Source organism: Pseudorca crassidens, chromosome 19 (assembly GCF_039906515.1).
Source record: "Pseudorca crassidens isolate mPseCra1 chromosome 19, mPseCra1.hap1, whole genome shotgun sequence".
Classification (NCBI taxonomy): Eukaryota; Metazoa; Chordata; class Mammalia; order Artiodactyla; family Delphinidae; genus Pseudorca; species Pseudorca crassidens.
In genome coordinates, this window is record NC_090314.1 from 17,947,425 (window position 1) to 17,966,808 (window position 19,384).

At 37.4% G+C, this 19,384-nt stretch overlaps 1 protein-coding gene across 3 annotated transcripts in view; it reads right to left on the reverse strand.

Moving 5' to 3' along the window:
• TAOK1 (TAO kinase 1) overlaps positions 1-19,384 on the reverse strand; it is a 149,629-nt gene that overhangs the window by 97,307 nt on the left and 32,938 nt on the right. The window contains exon 2 of one of the 3 annotated variants that reach the window (XM_067715352.1): positions 16,906-17,018. The exons of the other annotated variants lie outside the window; for them this stretch is intronic. The gene's annotated coding sequence lies outside the window, so the exon portion shown is untranslated. The remainder of the gene's footprint in view (positions 1-16,905; positions 17,019-19,384) is intronic. 3 annotated transcript variants of the gene reach the window in all.

Here is a 19,384-nt window from a genome sequence, read left to right on the forward strand (position 1 = left end):
TACTGATCCATGCAGCAACCTAGATGAATTTCAAAAGCATTATGCTCCAGCAAAAAAAACCAGAAACCAAACAGTAAAAACTGTATGATTCCCCTGAAAAATTCTCAAATAGGCAAAACTAGTATTGTGACAGAGTCACTGTTGTTTGGGGTCAGTTGGGGGAAGAAAAGGGGAACTGACCATGAAAGGGCTCACAAGGACTTTCTGGGGTAATAGAATCTTCTATTACCTTGACTGCAGCAGTGAATTACTCTTGTCAAAACTCCAACTATATTAAAATAGATGCCTTTATGTATATTATACCTCAATTAAAGTAATAACTTTAAAAAAATTAAATAAATGTCTTAAAATCTAAGATAAATATATGTAGGGATTTCGCTGGTGGTCCAGTGGTTAACACTCCATGCTCGCAACGCCAGGGGCCCGGGTTCGATCCTTGGTCAGGAACTTAAAATCCCACATACCACAAGTAGAGAAGCCCACGTGCCGCAACGAAGACCCAGCACAGCCAAATATTAAAAATTAATTTTAACTATATATATATATATATGTGTGTACATATAAGTATATAAATATATGTGTATATATACATATTTATATATATAAGATATATATATAGCAAATTTATAAACAAGGTATGGAAAGATATGTATGAAAATGTTATTATTTTCTCTGATAAAGTAGGGCTGTGAAGAACATTACTTGTTAACCTAGACATCTATATTACCTGAATTTTTATAGCAACCACTTTCAACGTTTTAAAAAAATTTTAAATTTGAGAAAAATAAAATAGAATACTTTTTAAACTAGAAGAATACACACTCCAAATAGAGAGAACATCCAAAAGGCTATTAGTACTTTAACTTACAAAAGACTAATGCATTAAAAAAATCTGTATATCAAAAAATTGAGTTGAACGCAAAAACTGAAACATCCAGAGCACCCAAAATTAAGCGTTATTATTATTCCTTAAAGATAGAGATATCATCCAAATCACTAATCAAATACCTAATCCACCAAAATATAAATGGCCAAAGGATATATATATATCAACATGCCATAAACAGGCAATACAAATGATTGGGGAGAGAAGTCAAAACTTGAAGAATAATGGGTATGGCCACGAGTTTTCTGATTCCATTTTCCTCCTTTATCTCCCGTCTCTGACAGAAGAGTGTGGCCTCAGTTACAAAACTATGTTCAGGGTGCTGACAAGAAAACACTTAAAGAAATTCTCCCCCTGTCCAAAGGAGCAGGAAAAGGGAACCCTGTGATCTGGAGATTGTGGGGGGAAATGCCTTCTTTTGGTCTTTTCTTTTCTCTCCTCAGCCATAGAATTGCACTGCCCCAGCAACAGAAAAACCCAATGAGAAAACCAATCTCTCTGGCCAGAAAAACTGGGAAAACAGACTCTCTGTCATCCAAAAAGTATTAGGGGAATTCCCATTATTTTTTTTCCTCCTCTCTCTTCTTTCCCCACTTCACTTAAGGGCAGCCCCAGTTACGGCGAACTGTACAATGCAGAGGTGTAAAAGCTCTGAGAGAAACCTGTCTTTCTGGAACTGGGAAAAAGGCCACTGGAAACTGAAGAGTATGGGGGAAATCATGGAGAGGAGAGAGCTGGAAAAGAGATCCCCTAATTCTGTGTACAAACCAATACAAATAATGATTTACGTTTGTGTAAAACAGTCTCAAAGAGGTGCAGCAGAGGCTACGCTAAAGAGAACTAATCTATGATATAAACCACTGCCCAAGTCCCAGACTATCACTGAGAGGCACAATGCAGGGCAAATCCAAAGAGCACAACAAAGCTTTGTAAACAGAACTGATATTAGAGCCACCACCCACAGAAAGTGAGACAACTTGCCATCTAAACTGGTAGGTGTCTGCTAAAACAAACAAACAAATCAACACTCTCCAGAGGACAGTAACAGGATCAGAAATGACAATACTCAAAATGTCCAAGATAAAATCCGAAATTACTCTACATGCAAAAACAAATAAACCACAAAACAGACACACACACACACAATTGGAAAATGTGACAAATTATCAAGGGAAAAGAGGACCAACAGATGCTTATTTTGAGATGATGCATGTTGGAATTATCACATAAAGACTTTTTTTTCTTTTTGGCTGCATTGGGTCTTCGTTGCTGTGCTCGGGCTTTCTCTAGTTGCAGCGAGTGGGGGTTACTATTTGTTGAGGTGCACGGGCTTCTCGTTGTGGTGGCTTCTCTTGTTGTGGAGCCCAGGCTATGGGTACATGGGCTTCAGTAGTTGTAGCACGTGGGCTCAGTAGTTGTGGTGCATGGCCTTTAGGGCACGCGGGCTTCAGTAGTTGTGGTGTGTGGGCTCAGTAGTTGTGGCTCGTGTGCTCTAGAGCACAGGCTCAGTAGTTGTGGCACATTGGCTTAGTTGCTCTGCAGCATGTGGGATCTTCCCGGACACAGGCTCAAACCCATATCCCCTGCATTGGCAGGCGGATTCTTAACCACTGCACCACCAGGGAAATCCCCACATAAAGACGTTAAAGTGGCTATTATAATAATAATAAATGAGATGATGGTTAACACTCTTGAAACAACTGAAAAGACAAATTCTCAGCAGAGAAAGAGAAACTATAAAAAAAGAACCTCATGGGAAATTCAGAACTGAAAAATACAGTATCAGAAATTAAAAAAAAAAATCACTGCATGGGGTCAACCACAGAACATAGATGATAGAGGAAAGAGTCAGTAAACTTGGAGAGAGAGCAAATGAAATTATCTAAATTGAGGAAAAGAAAAAATGATTGAATGAAATGAATGGAGCCTTAGTAACTCATAGGACTATATCAAATTGTCTAAGTTTCACATTACTGGCATTCATATAAGGAGAGGAAAAATAAATTGGTAGAGAAAAAAAACTTTCTTGGTAATGGCAGAAAACTTCCCAGATTTGACAAAAGATATAAATTTAGAGATTCAAGAAGCTCAGTAAACCCCAAACAGGAAAAATTCAAAGAAAATCAGGCCTAGACACATCATAATCAAAATGCTAAAAAACAAAAATAAACAAAAATTTGAATGACCACAGATTTTCATAAAAAACAATGAAGTCCACAGAAAGTAGAATAATAGCTTTTAAAGGTGATAAAAGGAAAGAACTGCCAACCCAGAACAGAATCCTTTATCTATCTTCTTTACGAATGAAAGCCAAAAAAGAGAGAGAGAGAGATTCTTACCTAAGGGAAAACAAAGAGAATCCGTTCCCAGCAGATCTGCTCTAAAAGAAATGCAAAATATTAAACAAAAGAAATCTAGAGTGGCTACATTAATATCAGACAAAACAGACTTGAGAACTAGGAAAATCACAAGGGATAAGGAGGGACATTACATAATGAGAGGATTCCACTATCAAATCCTAAATTTGTATTCACCTGACTGACAAAAGAGCTTCAAATAAAATGAAGCAAAATTGATACAAATGAAAAGAGAAATAAGACAAGTCTATAATTATACTGAGAGACACCAACACTCCTCTCAGAAATTTAAAGAAAAAGCAGTCTGAAAACACACAGAACAACACTGTAGAACACCACTATCAATCAACCTGACCTAATGACATTTCCAGAATACTACACCTGACAGAATATACATTCTTTTCAAGTGCATATATGATAGTCCCACAGAGAGATCATATTCTGAGCCATAAAACATATATTAAGCGTGAAAATTTTCAATTCATATAAAATAAGTAATCTGACCATAGTGTAATTAAGCTTAAAATCAGTAACAGAAAGATAACTTAAAAAAAAATTTATTTTGAAATGACTCATGTTGGAATTATCACATAAAGACTTGGTTTTTCCCCAAGTAACCCATGGTTCAATAAAGAAGTTTCAAGGAAAATTAGAAAAGAATGAGTTGAGTGAAAATAAAAATACAACATAAAACTTGTAGGATACAGCTAATGCAGTGTTTACATAGAAACACTGATTCTGTATTGGAAAAACAAGACAGATCTCAAACCAATAATCTAAGCCTCCACCTTAAGGATCTAGAAAGAGAAAAGCAAATAAAACCAAAAATAAATGTAAGGAAGTAAACACTAAAGAAGAGAGTAGAAACCAATGAAATTAGAAAACAAAAAGCCAATAGAGAAAAATCAATAAAACCAAAAGCTGTTTTTTGGTGTGTGGGTCGGGGGGACAGGACAGCGGGATCAATAACACTGAAACCTCTGCCCAACTAACCAACGAAAACAAGAACAGAATCAAATTACCAAAAACAGAAATCAAAGGGGGGAATATTCCCATACACCTTATGACATTAAAAGGGATAAGGAAGTACAATGAACAGCTCTAAGCTGATAAATTTGATAATATAGATGAAGTAAAGTACTTGACAGATATAAACTACCAAAACTCAATCAAGAAGAAATAATCAAGAATAGGTAAGAATAGACATATGTATATAAAGAAATTAAATTCAAATATTTTCACATAGAAAACTCCAGTCCATTGAAACTGGACAGTTTCATTGTCAAATTCTATCAAACATTAAAAGAATAATACCAATTCTACATAACCTCTTCAAATTATGAGAGAACATTCCCAATTAATCTTATGAGGCCACAACTACCCTATCAAAACCAGACAAGAACATTAGAAAAAAAAGGGAAAATTTCTAACTAATATCCTTAATGAAGATAATAGCTAAAATCCTCAACAAAATATTAGCAAATCACAGCAACATGGATGCAACTCGAGATTATCATACTAAGCAAAGTAAGTCAGAAAGAGAAAGACAAATACCATATGGTATCATTTATATGTGGAATCTAAAAGATGACACAGGGACTTCCCTGGTGGTCCAGTGGTTAAGACTCTGCCCTCCCAATACAGGGGGTCCGGGTTTGATCCCTGGTCAGGGAAACAGACCCTGGATGCCGCAACAAAGATTCTGCGTGCAGCCAAATAAATAAATTTAAAAAATAATAATAACTAAAAAATAAAAGATGACACGAACCTATGAAAAAGAAACAGAATCAGGGACATAAAGAATAGACTGGTGGTTGCCAAGGGGGAGGGGGATGGGAGAGGGTTGCATTGGGAGTTTGGGATTAGCATATGCAAACTGATACATATAGAATGGATAAACAACAAGGTCCTACTGTATAGCACAGGGAACTATATTCAATATCCTGTGATAAACCATAATGGAAAAGAATATGAAAAAGAATGTATATATATGTATAACTGAGTCACTTTGCTGTACAGCAGTAATTAACACAACATTGTAATTCAACTATACTTCAATAAAAAATGTTTTTAAATTAGCAAATCAAATCCAGAAATATATAAAAATGATACTACATCACAACTAAGTAGCATTTATCCCAGAAATGCAAGGCTGATTCAGCAGTCAAAAATTAACATAATTCTCCCATTCTAAACAGACTAAAGAAGAAAAAACACAGGATCATATCAACAGAGGCAGAAAAAGGATTTCACAAATTCAACATCCATTCATGGCAAATACTCTCAAAAAACTAGGAATAGAAGGGAACGGCATTAACCTGGTTAATGCTATCTACAAAAAACTACAACTAACACAATACTTAATGATTCAAGACGGAAAGCTTTCCCCTAAAGATATAGGGAAAGCAAGGTAAGAATCTCCACTATAATCACTCCTATCCAACATCACACTAGAAGTTTTATAAGTAAAGAAAAAGAAAGAAAAGGAATAAATAACAAAAAGGAAGAAAAAAAACACCTCTAGTTGCAGACATTACTGTGTACACAAAAAACCCCCAAGGAACATACAAAACAGCAAGGGAAGAAAATGGAATATTCAGATATAAGTCTAAAATATTTGAGTAGGGGCTTCCCTGGTGGCGCAGTGGTGGAGAGTCCGCCTGCCGATGCAGGGGACATGGGTTCGTGCACTGGTCCGGGAGGATCCCACATGCCGCGCGGCTGGGCCCATGAGCCATGGCCACTGAGCCTGCGCATCCGGAGCCTGTGCTCTGTAACGGGAGAGGCCACAGCAGCGAGAGGCCCAAGTACCACACAAAAAAAATAAATAATAAAAAAAATAAAATATTTGAGTAGAATTTATATAGTAAGAACGATAAAACCCTGATGAAATAAATCAAAGTTGACTAAACAGATGTACCATGTTCATGAACTGAATGATTCAATATTGTTATAAGGTCAATCCTTCCCAACTGATTTAAAAATTTGACAATTCATAGATTCAAAGCAATCTCAATCAAAATCCAACAGAATGTTTTTGTACATATCAAAAAACTGATTGTAAAATGTTCATAAAAAGGCAAAGAATCCAAATTAGTCAAGACAATTTTTTTTTAAATGTATTTATTTATTTATTTTTGGCTGGGTTGGGTCTTCGTTGCTGCATGTGGGCTTCTCTCTAGTTGTGGCGAGTGGGGGCTACTCTTCATTGCGGTGCACAGGCTTCTCGTTGTGGTGGCTTCTCTTGTTGCCGAGCATTGCTCTAGGTGTGCAGACTTCAGTAGTTGCGGCGTGTGGGCTCAGTAGTTATGGCTCTCGGGCTCTAGCACGCAGGCTCAATAGTTGTGGTGCACGGGCTTAGTTGCTCCGTGGCATGTGGGATCTTCCCAGACCAGGGATCAAACCCGCGTCCCCTGCACTGGCAGGGAGATGCTTAACCACTGCACCACCAGGAAAGTCCCTGGTCAATTGATTTTTGACAAAGGTACAACACAGAAAAAAGATAATCTTTTTTGAAAAATGGTGTCATAGCAACTGGACATCCATATGTATAAAAATGAACTCTGACTCATACCTCATACCTTACAGAAAAATTAAGTCCAAACATGGTTCATTTATCTCAGTGTTAAAAAGTTAATGCTACAAAACGTTGAGAAGAAATCACAGGAGAAAATCTTTGTAACCTTAGGTTAGTTAAAGAGTTCTTAGATTTGACACCAAAAGTATAACCCATAAAAGTCAAAACTGATCATTTGGACTTCATCAAAATCAAAAACTTTTACTCTTGCAAAGGACACTATTAAAAGAAAAGAATGAAGTCAAGCCAAAGACTGGGAAACATTATTTCAAGTCACATATCTCAAAATAGATAAAATATATAAATATATAAAGAACTCTCAAAACTCAATAATGGAGTACAGAGATGCATACTTGAATGATAAAACTATAAAGAAACTCCCAGATGTTATCACTATAAAAGTCATGATAGGGCTTCCCTGGTGGCGCAGTGGTTGAGAGTCCGCCTGCTGATGCAGGGGACACGGGTTCGTGCCCCGGTCCGGGAAAATCCCACATGCATTAGAGTGGCTAGGCCCGTGAGCCAGGGCCGCTGAGCCTGCGTGTCCGGAGCCTGTGCTCCGCAACGGGAGAGGCCACAACAGTGAGAGGCCCGCGTACAGAAGGAAAAAAAAAAAAAAAAGTCATGATAGGACTTCCCTGGTGGCGCAGTGGTTGAGAATCCGCCTGCCAATGCAGGGGACACGGGTTCGTGCCCCGGTCCAGGAAGATCCCACATGCCACGGAGCAGCTAGGCCCGTGAGCCATGCGCGTCCGCTGAGCCTGCACGTCCGGAGCATGTGCTCCGCAATGGGAGAGGCCACAACAGTGAGAGGCCCGCGTACCGCAAAAAAAAAAAAAAAAAAAAAAAAAAGTCGTGATAGTGGTTACTTTAGGGGAAAGGGGGAGTTGTGATTGGGAAGAGACACATGGAGGAAATTCTGGACTGGCTGGCAAAGTTCTATTTCTTGCCTTAGATACGGGATTTCATTTACAATAGTTCATTAAACAAATTCATTTATTTTGTGAATTTTCTATATCTATGTTTGATTTTACTCCCCCAAAACTTAGCTACTGATAGCCTACTGTTGAACAGAAGCCTTACTGATAACATAAAGTCAATTAACACACACTTTGTATGTTATATACATTATACACTATATTCTTACAATGAAGTAAGCTAGAGAAAAGGAAATGTTATTAAGAAAATCATGAGGAAGAGAAAATACATTGACAGTACATACATGTATTTACTGAAAAGTGCGTAGAAGTGGACCCGTGCAGTTCAAGTCCACGTTGTTTGAGACTCAACTGTAGTTTTTGCAAAGAGGGCAATACAACAAAATCATATGGATTATTTTTAGTTAATTATGGCTGGTATTTTGAAAAACATTCACAAGTCTATAGCTTTCTTACATTCCAAATTTTCAACAATAATCATATGTTTGATTTCTACAACCAGGAAAAAAGATTTAAAAAAATCCAACAACATTTGTGCATATTCTTTGGATTGTTAGAAGACAGAAGAGATGAACATAAAATGTATAAAAAGTGAGAACGCCAATAAAGTTAGAAATCCCTGAAATATATCATTACACTGTTAAGCTAGAGTTAATAGTATCCACTGCATAACTGCTTCTTTTCTATACATCCTCAAATTTCCAGAAGTAAAGTACTCTATTATAAAAATCAGCACCATACTGGTTGCCCTGTACCCATGCAGAACATTGCTACAATAGAGTCATCAATGTAAAACTGACAAAGGTACTTGATTTGAATCTTGTCCATTTTTATAAGCTGTCATGAAAAACTAGGAAAAGAATACAGCACAGAGGAACTTTCACAGCAACCCTAATCATAAACTCCATAATTTCTGCTGAAAATGAATATTAGGTACATGAATACCCTAAGTACAGGACTAATATAGCCTGATAAACTACAGATCAGGCTTAAAAGATATAAATATTTGTAAAAAGTTCTTAAAGGTACTATGAGACTGCATATACAATCTTCTTCAAAAAAAAAAAAACAAAAAATAGGCTATTAGGTTACATTTTAAAGATACCTAATCTGTCCTTCGGGGAAAATATCATTATTGTAACTCACCATATCCTTCCTACTAAAAGAGAAGAGTAAAAGACATTAACAATCCTATAAACAGCAAATGAGATCTAATTTGTTTCTGGTTCCACAAAAACAGATCAGAGAAGCATATCATTTATTAAGCTACTGAGGGCTGAATGTAAAAGATACATAATTTTTGTAGGTGATACCATTTTATTCAATCCTAAAACATAGATCGCTAAGAAAGCTGATGAAACTAGAATAAAAACCCAATATACTTTAAAATCTCAGACCCAAAAGGATTTTCAGAATTAAGTAACTGCTCCACATTTGCAAACCACAGTCAAATAATTGACAATAACATCAGTCAAGCCACAGAAAGAAGATGGGGGAAGGGTGCTGATAATCACAGCATATTCAGTATTACTTGAGGAATGCTCCTTGGAGGAACGGTGATGATGTCATAGTATTCCATCTTTTAAGAACCTTCAGATTTTCACAAAAAGGACATTGTTGGTCTTAAGCAACTGCTTCAATACCATAACGCCCTTTTCCCTACATGTTACTCAGAGGGTTCAGGCTTAGAAACCAGCCAACTTAGTCAAATGTTCAATTACTTTAGAGAAAGAAAAATTGTCTCTTTACACAGAATTGGCAGAGACAGATTACACTGTCTACTATGTCTTCCCTCAAAAGAAACACACATATACACAAATCACTTTACCAATAACTGAGAAATGTCATCAGTAAGATAAATTTGACATTACAGGAATTCACATCAACCTTAATTGACAGAGAACTGATTTGATGCCTGGTGCTTCAACCTACTTGTAAATATTATACATTATAATTTAAAAAGTTTAAGGTTGGAAGAAATTAAGAGAGTATTTGGTTTCAAAATACTTTTCTCAAAATGGCATTTTGAGAAAATGCCTTTTCTCAAAATCACAGGGCAAATTAGTGGTGGGAAATACAGAATCAATTACCTGAACCACTGTTTACTACTTCAAACTGAAATGAAGAGAAAGGTGAAAAGCAAAAATAATATTATTAAAGAAGTCACTGGGTTGTTGGGTAGGAGAGAATGCATAGGGCAGTATTATGAATATTGTTTAATTTTGAGCATTGATAAAGATATGAAGATTCAATTTTTTTTATAAAACAAGATATAGGTGTATAAGTAATATGTAACCATTTATATAAAAATAAAAAATATATCTGTATACACACAGGTAATCTATGGAGGGATTCATCAGAAATAGGGGTGTTTAGGAGACTTTTTTTTTCCTATGAATCCTTTCTACCTTTCAAGTTTTTATTCCCCAAATGCATGTATTATTCTTCTTTTAATTTTAAAGAGAGATACAGGTAATACTCTTTTCAAGAAAGGCCTTACAGGGACTTCCCCGGTGATCCAGTGGTAAAGAATCCACCTTGCAATGCAGGGGACGCAGGTTCGATCCCTGGTCAGGGAACCAAGATTCCACATGCCACGGGGCAACTAAGCCTGAGCGCCACAGCTACTGAGCTTGCGCACCTCAACCAGAGCCTGCATGCCGCAAACTACAGAGCCCACGTGCTCTGGAGCCCACACGCCACAACTACAGAGCCCACACGCCCTGGAGCCTGCGACAGAGAAGAGAAGAGAAAAAACAACTAGAGAAGAGAAAAAAACCCGCATGCCACAACTAGAGAGGAGCCGGCGCACCACAATGAAATAGCCCAAGTGCCTCAAAAAAAAAAACAAACAAACAAACCAAAAAAACCCCCACGTGCAGCAACTAAGACTCGATGCAGCCAAAAATAAATAAAACAAATTTTTAAAATGTATTAAAAAAAAAGGTCCTTACTTACACAACCTTATTAGTTACTCCAATTAGACTAACCAAGTGAAAGAAACTTTTGCGCACCTTTCACATCTTAGATGTAACAAACACTTAAAATCTTTATAATTAAGATTAGGGAGGGACTTCCCTGGTGGTCCAGTAGCTAAGACTCTGTGCTCCCAATGCAGGGGGCCCAGGTTTGATCCCTGATCAGGGAACTAGATCCCACATGCCTCAACTAAAGATTCCACATGTTGCAACTAAAGATCCCACTCACAACTAAGACCTGGCAGAGCCAAATATATAAATATTTTTTTTTAAATCACAATAAAAGAAAATTACACACCAATATCCCTTATAAGTACAGATACAAAAATTTTCAACAAGATATACCATGAGCAAATGAGATTTATTCTAGGAATGTCAGGGTAGTATATGAAAATAAATCAGTGTACCATACCATATTAATAAGATGAAAGAAAAAACAATCATCTCAACAGAAGCAGAAAAAGCATTTGACAAAATCCAATACCCTTTCATGATAAAAACACTCAACAAACTAGGAAAAGAATGGAATTTCCTCAACCCACAGGTATCGTGATAGTTAATGGTGAAAGACTGAAAACTTGCCCCCTAAAATCAGGAACAAGACAAGGATGTGGCTCTCAATACTTCTATTCAACATTGTACAGGAAGTTCAAGTCAGGGCTTGACAAGAAAAAGAAATAAATGGCATGTAGACTGGAAAAGAAATAAAATTATCTCTTTTCACAAATGACATAATCTTATACATAGAAAAACCTAAAGAATCCACAAAAAACTATTAGAACAAATGAGTTCAGCAAAGTTTCAGGATATATCAATACACAAATATCAGTTGTACTTCTATATACTAGCAATGAATATTCCGAAAATGAAATTAACAATTCCATTTACAATGTCACTAAAATAAAACAAATATTAATAATAATATATTTTAAAAGTACTTAGGAATAAATTTAACCAAAGTGCAAGACTTAGAAAATGACAAAACATTGTTGAAAGAAATTAAAGACCTAAATAAATGGAACAACATCATGTGTTCATGGATTGGAACACATAAAATGGTAATACCACCTAAACTAATATATAGATTCAAAGTAATCCCTAACAGTTTCCAAGCTGTCATTTTGCAGAAATGAACAAGTTCTTTCTAATATTCATGTGTAACTGCAAGTGACACAGAATAGCCAAAACAATCTTTAAGGATTTAGAACAAAATTGGAAGACTCACCCTGCCCAATTTCAAAGCATACTACAAAGCTACAGTAATCAAGACAGTGTGGAACTGGCATAAGGATAGGCATATATACCAACAGAAAAGAACTGAGAGTCCATATTTACAGTCAAATGTATGGGACAATAAACCCATATATATGGTCAAATGATTTTCAGCAAAGGTGTCAAGACCATTCAGTGGGAAAAGAAGTCTTTTCAACAAAAGTTGGTGAGATAACTGGATATCCACATGCAAAAAAGAATGAATTTGGACCTCCTCTTCACACCATATATAAAATTTAAATCCAAATGGACCAAAAATGCAAAAGCTAAAACAATAAAACCCTTAGAAGGAAACATGGGTGACAACCTGCAAGACCCTGGATTAGGCAACAGTTTTTCAGATATGATTCCAAATGCACACGCAAAGAAAAAATAGATAAAATGGACTTCATCAAAATTTAAAAACTTTTGTGCATCAATGGACACCAATCAAGAAGGTAAAAAGACAACCCACAGAAGGGGGGAAAATATTTGCAAGCAATATATTTGATAAGGGTCTAGTATCCAGAACATATAAAGAACTCTTGGGACTTCGCTGGTGGCGCAGTGGTTAAGATTCCACACTCCCAATGCAGGGGGCGCAGGTTCAATCCCTGGTTAGGGAACTAGATCCCACACGCATTCCGCACCTAAGAGTTTGCATGCCACAACTAAAGAGGCTGTGTGTCTCAACTAAGGAACCCACATGCCACAACCAAGACCTGGTGCAACCAAATAAATAAATATTTTTAAAAAGAACTGTTAACTGGGTTAATCCAATTAAATAACTCAATTAAAAATGGGCAAAGGATTTGAACAGACATTTCTCCAAAGAAGATACACAAATGGTCAATAAGCACATGAAAAAATTCTCAACATCATTATTAATTACAAATCAAAACTACAATGAAATACCATACCATACCCACTAGAATGGCTATGATCAAAGAGGCAGAAAATAACAGGTGTTGTGGAGGATGTTAAGAAATTGGAACCTTCACACATTGCTGGTAGGAATGCTAAATGGTACAGCCACTGTGGAAAAGTTTGGCAGTTCAAAAAGCCAAACACAGAATTACCACATGACCCCACAATTCCACTCAGCAAATCCATCTTGCATTTCCCACCCAGGATAATGGCATGGCTATTCCTTGTGTCTCCGAGGTCAGAAAACTAGATGTGACCTAAAAAGAAACGAAATTCAGTTGTTTGTAGTGAGGTGGATGGACCTAGACTCTGTCATACGGAGTGAAGTGGGTCAGAGGGAGAAGGACAGATACCGTATGCTGACATATATATGAAATCTAAAAAAAAAAAAAAAAAAAAAAATGGTTATGAAGAACCTAGGGGCAGGACAGGAATAGAGGCGCAGATGTGGAGAGTGGACTTGAGGACACAGGGAGGGGGAGGGGTGGGCTAGGACAAAGTGAGGGAGTGGCATGGACTTGTGTATACTGCCAGATGTAGAATGGATGGCTGCTGGGAGGCAGCCGCATGGCACAGGGAGATCGGCTTGGTGCTTTGTGACCACCTAGAGGGGTGGGATGGGGAGGGTGGGAGGGAGACGCAGGAAGGAGGAGATATGGGGATGTGTGTATGTGTACAGCTGATTCACTTTGTTGTAAGGCAGAAACTGGCGCACCATTGTAAAGCAATTACACTCCAATAAAGATGTTTTAAAAAAAACCCCAAAAAACTAGATGTGACCTTTTAATTTTTTTCCCTTCCTCTTTTTCTCCTCTAACATCAAGCTAATACATTGGTAAACCCAACAGACTTGCATCTCCTCTATTCACTGTGGGTAGCCTAGTTCAGGCCTTAATCATATCTCACCTAGACTAATGCAGTACCTCCTATCTGGACTGTTTGTAGTTTCATTCTCTCCAATTCATCTTTCTTACTGTTTCTCTAATTTTTTCATTAATATATATAAGTACAAACTAAGGCAGGAAATTCTTTTTTTTGGCCATGCTGGGCGGCATGTGAGATCTTAGCTGCTTGACCAGGGATCAAACCCATGTCCCCTTGCAGTGGAAGTGCAGATTCCTAACCACTGGACCACCAGGGTATTCCCAGGAAATTCTTAAGGAAAGTCACAAAATTACTGCTCACCTTTTTATTAAATTCAAATAATACCATAACACTTAAAGAATAAAGTTCAAACGGTATATAAGGCATTCAAGAACTCCACAATCTGGCCAAATCCTTCCTTTCCAGTCTTTTCTCTTAGTGTATCTATCCCTTAATCATAGCAATGTCCAGCAAAAGCCTCCATGACACCTGAAATACTGTCTACATTCTTAACCAACCTATCCTACTATTTCCAATACAGCTTCAGAACTTCAATTTGAAATTAGTGATTCCTTTCTCTTTACTATATAAATTTTCATTTTGTATCTCTATTTTAATACATATTTTTAATCTCGTTGTTTTTTTTTTTTAACATCTTTATTGGGGTATAATTGCTATACAATGGTGTGTTCGTTTCTGCTTTATAACAAAGTGAACCAGTCATACATAAACATATGTTCCCATATGTCTCCCCTCTTGCATCTCCCTCCCTCCCACCCTCCCTATCCCACCCCTCCAGGCTGTCACAAAGCACCGAGCCAATATCCCTGTGCCATGCGGCTGCTTCCCACTAGCTATCTACCTTACTACGTTTGTTAGTGTGTATATGTCCATGACTCTCTCTCGCCCTGTCACAGCTCACACTTCCCCCTCCCCATAACCTCAAGTCCGTTCTCTAGGAGGTCTGCGTCTTTATTCCTGCTTTACCCCTAGGTTCTTTATGACATTTTTTTTCTTAAATTCCATATATATGTGTTAGCATACGGTATTTGTCTTTGTCTTTCTGACTTACTTCACTCTGTATGACAGACTCTAGGTCTATCCACCTCATTACAAATAGCTCATAATCTCGTTGTTTACATGCCTTATACTCCCAGGCGGTATCATAAGGTTCTAGAGCTCCTGCATACATAGAGCCTAACAGTTTTACACAGCCAATCAAAAAAAGAACAGTTTGTTGAATGACTATTTAAATACCCTATCATTTCATTTATTTCTAAGACTCTATGCAAGTTTAGGTACGGGTAGATATTTTTAAACTCATTCCAATTATAAAACCAGATAATTCATTTTTTTAAAAATAAAAATAATTTTATTAAGCATATAACAGTTATTTCCATGTAGATTTCAAAATAACTTCAAATCTATCTGCTTCCTACATATTACCCATCTTGCTTCTGGTGTCTGCCCCCTACTGGGTGAGGCTGGTCTAGAGGCTTGTGCAGACTTCTTGGTGGGAGGGGCCAGTGTCTGCCTATTGGTGGATGGAGCTGGGTCTAGGCCCTCTGGTGGGCAGGGCCATGTCAAGGCCTGTGTCTAGAGGTGGCTGGGGGCTCAGGAAGTCTTCAGGCAGCCTGTGTGCTAAAGGGTGGGGTTGTGTTCCCACCCTGTTGGTTGTTTGGCCTGAGGCATCCCAGCACTGGACCCTACAAGCTGCTGGGTGGGGCCAGGTCTTGCTGCTAATGACCCAAGCAAGATGTCTGCCTCAAGCAAGAGTTCACAGAAGAACATTACCCGATACCTCTGCCACCAGCGTCCATGCCCCAGGGTGAGCCTCAGCCACCCACTACCTCCCCAGAAGACCCTCCAAGACCAGCTGGTAGGTCTGGCTCCTAGGAAATCACTACTTTTGCCCTGGGTCCTGGTGTGCACGAGACCTTGTGTGCACCCCCCAAGAGCGGAGTCTGTTTCCTCCAGTCCTATTGAGCTCCTGTAATCAAGCCCTAACGGCCTTCAAAGCCAATGCTCTGGGGGCTCCTCCTCCCGATGCCGGACGCCTAGGCTTGGGAGCCTGACGTGAGGCTTAGAGCTCTCGCTCCTATGGGAGAACTTCTGAAATACAATTATTCTCCAGTTTGTGGGTCGCCCAATCAGGTGGTATGGGATTTGATTATATCACAAGTGCACCCCTCCTACCAGCTGTCTCATTGTGGTTTCTTCTTAATGTCTTTGGATATAGAATACCTTTTTGGTAGGTTCCGGTCTTTTTTATTGATGGTTTGTTCAGCAGTTAGTTGTGATTTTGGTGTGCTCGGGAGAGGAGGTGAGCTCAAGGTCCTTCTACTCCACCATCTTGTCTCTCACCCCCACATATTATCCAGCTTAATTGCTTGAATTACACTGAGCACGTACTTTAAGACAAAATTTTTCTCTAAGTTAAAATTTAAATTTAAATCTGTGATTACTTTCCCAAGATCAAATCTACCATTAAATTGTTTTGCTTACAAATACAGTCATGTCCCAAGGAATTACACTAATGTAAAATCTATATAATAGAATTTGCATGATTAATTTTGCAAAGGAGGGAATGGTGACTCAAATACTGTATCCTACTTTGTACAGTCAGTTCTGCTATAACATTTAGTTTTAAAACAATTGTAGTACAATGTGAATTATTCATTTACTTATGTGCAATTTCATCCCTGAGAAACACTAGATGAGTGCAGCAAACTGCACCCAGCTGAACCAAGTCTATTAATTGTGTTTTCTTATTTTCTGTATTTTCAATGTTCTGGTCCTCTCAGGGCCAGTCAATTCTTAGAGACAGCAAACAACTAACCTGAGATCATATCTTTCATATGTAAACCAATCAATCCAAAATCCATATTTCCAACTACCTCTTTTACCTAGCTCTTACACTCCAGGCCAGTATTCCCCTGCCCTAATCACTCCAGGGCCAGGTACCAGACCCTTCCTTAGGACAGCCCCTATAGCTCAGAGACCACTGAATTATTAAAAGTAGCCAATCCTAAAACTGCTTAACCTGCCTCGCCCAGTCCCTCCCACAGAAACCACAATAAAGGCTCTTGCCATATTTTCCTCCTGCTCCCTCTGCCTCCTGACCAACCTGGTGCTTCCCTGTGTGGCCTTAGATGGCTTGGTGTCCCACCTCCTCTTGGGAACTGAAACAAACTATCTTTTCAATGACAGTCATCTTCTGAACTGTTGGTCTCATCATACCTGAAAAATAGTAAAACCTACATTTTAAAACACCAAGCCATATAAGAATAAACAAAACACACACATACACCTTAAACATATATTAGCTACCTTAGTTCACCGCATGTGTTATATACATGCCCAACCACATCTGGTGTTAAAGTTTTCTATCTGATTTTAGATAACCTGTCTTTTGTCACTTCACAATAACTCCCACTAAATCAACTTCCACAACAAACCTAAGGTCTCTTTCAGTAAGTTCTGTATTTATTGTAATATTTATATATTTATTAATCATTTAACATGTGTAAAACTATGCTGTTTTTATTAGGTTCCTATCTTTTTTTATGTGACACTAAAGTTTTTGAGTGTTGGGCTCCTAACCCCATTTTTCCCATAAGCCCTGTAGTTTTCACTACATAATTTAGCATAACATGGTGATTTTTTTAGGAACACACATGTTGTGTTATAGCAGAACTGACCATACTTGTATCTGAGGTTCAGTATTATTTTCTAAGAGATATAACGACTCTGTAAACTGTATTTTCTTTCTAATAATATTGCAAATTCCTTAATCGTAAGATACCAATTATATAGTTCTCTGGTATATATCAATAAATATTAATTTGCTACTGAACCCAAATAACTGTTCTAAATACCTTCTAATAGGGTTCACTGAGGTATAATTTACATTCAGTAAGATCCACCCATTTTAAAGGTACAGTTCTGATATATGTATATACGGTCTTGATATCACCACCACAATCAAGAATACTTCCATCACCCCCAAAAAGTTCCCAATACCCTTGGTCCAATTTTTGTCACTATAGTTTTGTCTTTTCTAGAACTTCTTATAAATGGAATCATACGGCCTTTGGTGGCTGGCTTTTTTCATTGAGTATAATGCCTTTCAGATTCATCGACGTTATTGCTGAGTAGCATTCAAGTGTATGGATATAATACAATTTGTTTATCCATTCTTCAGTTGATGTTCACTTGAGTTTTCCCATTTTCTGGCTAATATGAATAAAGCTGTTATGAACATTATTTGTATGTGTCATTGTTAGCACATGTGTTTGCATTTATCTTAGGTAAATTCCTAGGATAGGGATTGCTGGTAAACATACATTTAACTTTCTAAGTACGAACTGGCCACAACATTTTGCTTTCCCACCAGCAATATATGTTGTTAACATCCTCACAAACACTTGGAGTTTGTTGGTCAGTCTCTTTTCATTTTAATATGAACTAAATAAACATTCTTTACTTTTCCATATAATTAATCTGATAAACCACTGAAATTAATTAGATGTCAAAGACTGCTAAAATGGCATCAAAGATACAAAAAGTAATCAACCTACAATAATTTAAAACTTAACCCTACTCCAGGGTTACAGAAATAGAATTTGGAACTGCAAGAAACCATGGAAGTAAAGCCTATACTTTTAGCTGAGGAAACAAAGACAAGAAGTAAAATTACTCAGACAATAATAATAATAGGGACTTCCCTGGTGCTCCAGTGGTTAAGACTCTGCGCTCCCGATGCAGGGGGCCCAGGTTTGATCCCTTGTCAGAGAACCAGATCCCGCATGCCACAACTAAAGAGCCTGCATGCTGCAATGAAGATCCCGCGTGCCGCAACTAAGACCCGGCACAGCCAAATAAATAAATAAATATTTTAAAAAAGAATGTATGAGAAATAAGAATGTATACTGATTCACATTTCTGGAAAGCAATGCAGGACAAGGTATCAAGAACCTGCAACGAAGACCCAACATAGCACACACACACAAAAAAAGAACCTTAAAAATATTCCTGCCCTTTGACTCAATTCTACCTCTGGGAATTAAAGAAATAATCATAACAAATATGTTCATAACACCATTTAATGATCTTTATCACTAGAGAGGTGACTAAATGAATCCATTTGATGAACTTCTTTAAAGCCATTTAAAAATTTTCATTTTCCAAGAATATTAATGGCATGGGGATGTTGCCACAATAAAAGCTTTAATAACAGGTTGACTATATTGTATAAATGCAATTTTGAAAAAGAATAAGTAATGTGCCTTAAGCACATTATTGTGCCTTAAGCACTATACTAAGTATATTGCATCCATTATTTAATTTATCCTCTTAAAGGCACTAAGTAGCTCCTAAGTAGAGATGTTATGAAAATTAAGATTTTACATATAATATACTTAGCAAAGTACCTGGCACAAAGCAAACAATAATGTTTACTTTTACTATCCCCACATTAAAGATGTGAAACTCAAGATTCAGAGAAATTAAGTGATTTGCTAAAATCACACTGCTAATAAGTGGTAGAACAGAAATCTGAACTCAGGAGGTTTAATTCTAGAATCCCCATTCTTAACTACTACCCC